At 55.6% G+C, this 7,799-nt stretch overlaps 1 protein-coding gene across 1 annotated transcript in view; it reads left to right on the top strand.

Annotated features, from left to right (window-relative positions):
* The first annotated feature begins 3,141 nt into the window (after positions 1–3,141).
* PRRC2B (proline rich coiled-coil 2B) overlaps positions 3,142–7,799 on the top strand; it is a 90,246-nt gene continuing 85,588 nt past the window's right edge. The window contains 1 exon segment of the mRNA XM_025475522.3: positions 3,142–3,299. The gene's annotated coding sequence lies outside the window, so the exon portion shown is untranslated.

Genomic DNA, 7,799 nt, shown 5'->3' with positions numbered 1-7,799 from the left:
AGAGACACAGGCAGAGGGAGAAGCAGGTCTCGTACAGGGAGCCTGACATGGGACTCGATCCTGGGTCCCCAGGATCACGCCCTGGGCGGAAGGCAGGTGCTCAACCACTGAGCCACCCGGGCTGCCCAGGATAAAATTATTTATATATACAATCTGCATTAGGTCCCTAGGGTCGGATGAAATTCCCTGTCTGCTCAGCGGTGGGGGTGGGGTGGGGTCTGAAGAGGTGTCTCCACCCATATGCAGAGTTGGAAAGTTTCCCAATATTTAAAAGGAAAGAAAGAATAGCACAAATGACATGAGTTGGCTCATGCCAACTCTCCCCAGCTTTGCTCTTCTTGGTCCACTCCTTCCTTTCAGGACTCCCACTCTGGACAGTTGCTGTTTATAGTAACTTTGATGATATGAGAAATGTCTTCTTGAATGTCCCCCTCTACGCTGTGGGCTGTCTCCTGGGCTGAGCCTTGATCCAGCCCCCATGCTGGCTCTCTCCCTCTTTTTCTTTCCCCTCTGGTCTCTTTGGGCCCTTAGTTCTGGGAATGCTTGGACAGGCATCTTCAGAGTCCCAGAGAAAGCTCAGGTGCCAGTCTCAGTCCACAGTCAGTCCCTATACCTGCTCGGGCATCATTTAATTTAATATTTAATTTAATTTAATTTAATTTAATTTAATTTATTTATTCATGAGAGACATAGAAAAGCAGAGACATAGGCAGAGGGAACAGCACCCTGTGGGGAGCCCGATGTGGGGCTCCATCCCAGCACCCAGATCTGACCCGGAAGGCAGACACTTAACCACTGAGCCCCCCCCCCCCCCCGCCGTCCCCCCCCCCGCCCCCCCCCCCCCGTGTCCCTACCTGCTCAGGCATCTTAGCTGTACTTTCTCCTAGGAAAGCTTCAAACTTCAAAGAAGGGCAGTACTGAACTCAAACCCTTGCCCTACCACCCAAGCCAAATTTGTGACCTTATCTAAGGCCACTTAACTTCTGACCTCAGTGTCTTTATCCAGAAAGTGGGAACAATAATAACTGCCTCCCAAGTATTAAGTGAGTTACCTCTTGTAAAATGCTCAACAACACGGCTGGCCCAGAAAAGGTGCTCAGTTAAACGGTACCAGTACCGAGCATGGTTGCTGCTGTCGTCACCCCAGGGAAGTGCAGAAAGAAAAGTGTTTCCTGAACCCGGGGGAAGGGATCCGGATGCAGCCAGATCCTCGGGTTTTGCTAGAGTGGAGCGTCCGCTGCCGCTGCCCTGGAACTCCCTGGAACCTAGCAGCCCTCCCGTCCCCAGAGGGCGTCGTCACTCCCCTTCCAGACCTGCCTGGGGAGCAGAGCTGTTGTTGACTTTTACCCTCTTTGGGGTCTGTAATACAGCCTCCTGTCTTCCCAGAGCACTCAAGACCCAAGTTTTTCATCTTCTGTTTTCCCTTGTCAGGTAATTAAAAAAGATAAAAACCCTACTCTTGGCAAGTCTCTACCCACCAGCCTCGAAGAGCCACTCAATCCTCCTTTCAACAAACCAGCCCATACTTACATAGCGCCTACTGTGTGCCAGGCACTGTGCCCTGCAGCCCTGGGAACCCTTATCCTTGTTATTGGGCTGAAGCCTGTCGACCTCCCTCCAGGGTCTTGCTGTGTGGCCTTGGGCAAGTTACTTAACCCCTCAGAGTCCCTGTGAATCGGAAAAATAACATCTGCCCCAGGGCTGGATAAAATGAGACACACCGCTCCAAACCATGGCACACAGGGTATGGCCTGTGGCTCTTGCGTAAACTGTAGGTGAACAAGTGCCAGAGACAAGAGGCTGGTGATTTGGATTCCGGGGCCCAGCTACATTTCTTTTTGTTGTTTTGCTTTTGCAAATCGTTTGTTTTTCTAATTGCCAATCTTTCGAAAATAAAAAGGGAGAATTCTCCTTGGGTCCCCAGACCTCAGCCTGCAGAGGTGACCAAGAGCGGAGTGCCTCCCCCCAGACCCTTTGTTTTGCATTCACACAAATACACCGAAGACGGCTGCTTTATTATTTCTCATTTGACAAAAAACGGATAAAGTATCTTCATCGTGCAACAACCTTGCTTTTGAGTTAACAATGTATTGTTTCTGTTTCCTCTCCCCGTGCACATCGCAGAACAAAATCCAGGCTCGCTGTCAGTCAGGAGGCGCGGCAGTTCTGAGAGGGGAGGGGGCGGGGATCCGGGCTCGCGCCCCCTTCTCCGCGCTCCTTCCGTCAGGGCCTCACCGCCCCAGGCCCCCCTCTAGCCCAGCCCCCCTTCTTCCGGACCACTCACCCCCCTCTCCCCGTCTGGCCCCAACCCCCTCCCCGGGCCTCCTCCCTTTCCCCGTCCCAAGGACCCCTTCCCCGGGCCCCAGTCCCGTGCTCCACCCGCTTCCCAGACCTCCTTCTCCCCGCTCCCTCCCCCAGTCTCCCCAGCCCCAATTCCGGCCCCCCCAACCACCCCCGCTCCACGAACCCCCTTCCCCTTCCCGGAACCCCAGCCCCCCCTTCTCCCGTGCCCTTTCCCTGGAGTCTCCCTGGGACCTCGGCCCCCTTTCTCTCTCCTCCACTCCCGTCTCCCCGGGACCCCAGCCCCCACTTCCTTCGTGCCCCTCTCCGGACCCCAGCCCCTCCTCTCGTGCCCCTCCCCCCACGTGTCCCCGGGACCCCAGCCCCCTTCCCTCCCTCGGCCCGGCCCCGCCCCTCCCGCGCAACAGTCCCCTCCCTTCTCCCGGCCCCTCCCCCTCCGCCTCCCAGCGACCCCAGCCCCCCCTCTCGGCCCCGCCCCCTCCCCGCCCCTCCCCGGGCCCCATCTCCCCCCTCTCCTGGCCCCTCCCCTCCCCCCTCCCCCCTCCCGGGACCCCCTCCCCCCCTCCCGTCCCGGGACCCCATCCCCCCCAGCCCCCCTCTCCCGGCCGCTCCGGGACCCCCTCCCCCTCCCCCCTCCCCTCCCCCCTCGGGCCGGGCGGCGCGGCAGGGGGCGCTGCGCGGGCCGAGGCGCGGCTGCGGGCGGCGGCGGGAGGAGGAGGCGGGAGGAGGCGGGGGCGGCGGCAGGCGGGGGGCGGGGAGCGGGGAGCGGAGCGCGAGAGGGAGGCGAGCGGCGAGACACAGGCTCGGAGGCTCCAGCGAGCGAGCGAGCGAGCGCCGAGCGAGCCCGGGGAGGGAGGGAGGGAGGGAGCGAGGGAGCGAGGGAGCGAGCGAGCAGCCGCGCCGCCGCCGCGCAATCCGCCGCCATCCCGCCGCCTCCGCGCCCGGCCGCCGCCCGACCGCCATCGCCCGGCCCAGTCGCGCCCGCGGAACCAGACCAGGTGGGCCGGGGCGGCGGGCGGGGCGGGGGCGCGGGCGCGGGCGCGGGGCGGGGGCGGGCCGGGCCGGGGCGGCGGGCGGCGGGCGGGCGCGAAGATGGAGGCGGCGCGGCCCGGCCGGGCTTTGTCTCGGGGCGGCTGCCCGACCGCGGCGAGCCGGGCCCGGCGCCCTCCGTCCGCGAGCGCCGCCGCCGTGGGCCCCGGGCAGGCCGAGGGCCGCGGGGCCGGGCGGGGCGGGGGGGGCGGGGGCGGGGGCGGGCGGCCGGGCCGGGCTCGCCATTGTTGAGCGGCGCCGCGCGGCCGGGGCGGGGGGGGCGGGGCGGGGGCCGGGGCCGGGGCGGGGGGGCCGGGGGGACCTGGCCGGGGCGCATCCCTCCCCTCCCCTCCCCTCCCCTCCCCTCCCCTCCCGCCCCGCCGCCCTGGAGGGCACGGAGCGGCCTTCCCGCGCCCCCCGGCTCCCGGGGCCGACCTGCCCGGCACCACCCCGAGCGGGAGTCCCGCGGCCGGAGCAGGGGCCGGGGCCGGGGCCGGGGCCGGGGCCGGGGCTCGCAGCCGCCGCGGCTTCCGTGCGGGAGCGACGGGCTATTTTCCCGATCCTTAACGCTCTGCTGCCGAGAATGTTAAATAATAAACAGGATGTCGCTGCTCGGGCCTTGCCAGATGGGGTGTGTGTGCGTGTGTGTGTCTGTTTTCCTCCCCTCGTCTCTTTTCTTTCCCCCCCTTCTCCTAAGTGAGAAGCAGCACTATTGAAACCGTGGGCCTCCGGAGTGGATCTGTCTACACAGCATGGGAAGGCGGTTTTCTTTTTACTCCCTCGCTTTCTCAATGTCGTGGGAGGTCCGAGCCCACCTTTAGGCCAGAAGAGGAGGTGTTTTTCAAGGGAATGGTTAGTTAGCTTGGGGGAAGTGGGGAGAACAGGGACTGGAGAGGCTCCCCCGACTGTGTCATTTGCTAAATGGCTGCCAGGCAGAGACCTTTAGAAGCCTTTGGTTCCCAGGATGGTTAGTTAAATTGGCCCAGAGATTTTTAATTTTTTTTTAACCCCCTTCAGATTTTGTATGCATTTTATGTGGTTTTATACGTGATCCAGTTTGGTTTTTGCAACCATCTGTTTGAAGTCGTAGCACGGTTTCTCCAAATCCATCTGCAGCCTTTTTAGCCTTGTCTGTGTACAGTGAGCGCTGTGTGCTGTAAGGGACTGGGGAGGCCCAGGCTGTGGGGTGTGAGTCCTGCTTCTGCCAGGAACATCTAGGGTTCAGAGAGCCTTCACTGGTATCAATAGTGCATCGTCCACCTTACAGGGTTAGGGCGATGGTGAAAGACCTAGAAGAAGAGCGTGGCATGCAGTTAGTGTTTAATAGTTGTTTCTTGCTCTGCTGTTTCTGTAACTGCTATCAAGCCGTGGAATGGAATTGAGCCACTGCAATGCCACCCGTTGGGTTGGCCCGATCCAACTGGTGGAAGCCACAGGTGCTGGGCTGAGGCATGATGGAACATCTCTGGGCACTTGCTCATTCAGTGCTGGGCCTCTGGGGGAGGCAGGTATGGGAGAGAGTTAGCCTCTCGAGCCCCCAGAACTGGCCTGTGTGGCAGTAAGTCACCATCCTTGGGTCTTTGGTGCTTGTCCCTTCCAGGGCACATCTACTGCTTGGTTTAAGGCAGATCTAGAACAGTGGAAGATACTGAGAACAACAAACAGAGGCTGGGGACTCCTGCCTTTTGAGGATGACTGCTCTCCTTTGGGAATGGCAAATAATCTCCTGTGGAGCTTGTTTGGGCAAGTGTCTCCTGGAGCCTGGATTTTGGTTTTATGCGAGTCTCTAAGCTGCAACTCCTGCATCTGTGAAATGGGAATAATTAATGCCTTACTTGGGTATTGTTGGGGCTCTTGTGAGCTTCACATTCAGTTTGTAGCAAACTGCTTCTTTCCATAGGAGGGTGATGGAAATGTAGGTTGTTTTTGCCGGTTGCCTTATTTTCTGGTTCTTGCTCCAAATTCCTGATCTTTTTCTCCTGTTCTCCTGGTTGATGGCACTGTGACTTCCCCACCCCATCTTCAATCCCTAACTAGTATTTTTATATCACGACTACTATTCCCTGCCTGAAGCACTTGAATGGCCACGGAGAGCTAGGCTGCTCAGGGTGTTTATTGGAGAGCACAGGAAGGACGAGGCTAATACAGGGGAAACTGACCCCAGTCTTGGTCACAAGGTGAGGGCTTGAGACCCAGGTTAGCTCTGGGCCACACCTGTAGCTTGTTGTAAATGGCCCTGGACACATTCTGCTTGGGCTGATAGTGATTCTGCACACTACTAGGCTTTTGTTTTGGTACATTTTGGCATTCCCACGACCATCTTGGTTTTGTTGTGTTCTATTTTTTTAAACCTCCTTGGAACCTCCTCCAGGTCCACTGGCTGTGGAACTGAGACATCTTAGCCGGGTCATGCCACTCTTTCAGTTTTCCCAGCTTCCCTCCTCTCGGCCTATCTTTTCTATCTGATCTCACTCTGGCCGGGTCTGGCTCTGGACTGTTTGTTAGCTGGTTAGGGAAGGAGATGAATGCACTGCCCTATCCAGCAAGCTGTTGGTTTACCTGTGAATTTTCAGTTCTCTAAGGCTGCATGGAGGGACCTTGTTTCAGGCTACTGTGGGAGAGGGTGCTGCCTACAGCAGCCTAGGTCCTCTCTAGTCTCCTTGGAGCCCAAATGGGTAAAGAGCTTGGGAAGGGAGAGCCAGAAAACCCTGGGAGAGTGGAATTTCAGGAATGGCAAGTCCGAACTTGTTCCAGCACGGTCTGCTTGCCTGGTCTGGGTCTGCTTGCCTGGTCTGGCCGAGGGATTTTTGTTATGCCTGTTCACCATCCCCCAACCACTTTTAAATTTCAGTTCTCTTTTTTCAAGAAGGATTATTTTATTGTACTTTAAAGATTTTTTATTTTTTATTTTTTTTGGCTTGCACAAAGTACTGACTCATGTTGCTAATGGCTGTATGCTGGTTATGTCTCATTATTCTACCATTTAAGATTGATCATTTCTATGTTGGTTTCAGTTTCAAACCAGAGTAGGCCAGGTGGGCCAATGCATGTTATTTCTGAATTTGATAATGAAGTTTCTCTACTATCAAGTGTATATATATTTTGTTATGGTTAAGTAGGTATTAAATGGGGCCTGTCTACACTGGATTTTTTTTTTTAATTTTTTTTTTTAATTTATTTATGATAGTCACAGAGAGAGAGAGAGGCAGAGACATAGGCAGAGGGAGAAGCAGGCTCCATGCACCGAGAGCCCGATGTGGGATTCGATCCCGGGTCTCCAGGATCGCGCCCTGGGCCAAAGGCAGGCGCCAAACCGCTGCGCCACCCAGGGATCCCTACACTGGATTTTAAAGCAACACGCTCCCCTTGAAAAATAAAATTTTCAGCAGAGATCTATTGGGCTTTGTGCTCTGAAATCTCATGGCTTGTTCAGAGCTAACTAGACTGTCTGCTTTTCAAGTCATAACTCAATTTCTTTCTTAAGAAAGTCCCATTGGCGGGGGGGGGGGGTGGCTTGTAGACTTTTAGGAACCTTTGGTCTGTCATTTGGACAAAGGAATAAAAGCATTGGCTGTGGTGCTCAGGAGAGAGAGCAATGAGAGAGATGGTTAGATTTCTGATGAAATAAAATTGTTTATGACCAGCTTTTAGGCTTAAAAGGTGCCATTTGGACCAGGCCACCTCACCTGGGAGCTCTAAGACCCCGGCTCTGCCAACGGTGATACAGAGATCATTGTCTCTCTCTCTCTCTGTGGCTGGCCTGTGGGAAATCTCTGCCCTAGGAGGGAGGCTTGCCTTGGTGACTTGAGCCAGAAGTCTTGGTTGAGTGTTGTTTTTAGCTGTACTTGTTGATTTTGTTTCCGTGTGGCCTGAGCTTGGGGCCAGGTAGCTGCCGTAAGATGCTGGAGCCAGCTTGTAAAGCTCTGCCTGCAGAGGGAGGTGTCTGTGGGCAGAACGAGGTCTATCTTAAGTTGCTGGCTAAGTTGCTGGCGGTCCTTCACATTGTCTCTGGGAGGACTTCCTTCCACTCCCACCTCTGCAGCTGGTTTTGTAGCTCTGCTCTGTATCTTTTCTTCCTCTTCTCCAAGAAAACCATTGGCCTTTTCCTCTTGGTGCTGTTGAGAAAGCGCTGTTTATTGATTTCAGAAGTAAGTCACTGTCATGCAACAGATACTCCTTGGGCCTGTGCTATGTGCCGGACACTGTGCGAGGAAGGCCCTGTAAGCACATTTTTCCCTGTTCATAAAGGTAATATTTTTGCTGAAGAAAAAAAAAAGGAAAATACTGAAAAGAATAAGGATAAAAATACAAATAATCTGGAACCTTGCCATCCAGAGAGAACGACAGTAAATGCTAGTGTATTTCCTTTGATTATGTGTGTGTTTTTTCAGAATTAGAAAAATATTCCATATATCCTTCGCAGTTGATAGTTATTTATTTATTTATTTATTTATTTATTTATTTATTTA

Source organism: Canis lupus, chromosome 9 (assembly GCF_003254725.2).
Source record: "Canis lupus dingo isolate Sandy chromosome 9, ASM325472v2, whole genome shotgun sequence".
In the NCBI taxonomy this organism is placed as follows: Eukaryota; Metazoa; Chordata; class Mammalia; order Carnivora; family Canidae; genus Canis; species Canis lupus.
The sequence above is the reverse complement of the archived record's forward strand: the minus strand, read 5'-3'. Positions and strand labels throughout refer to the sequence as shown.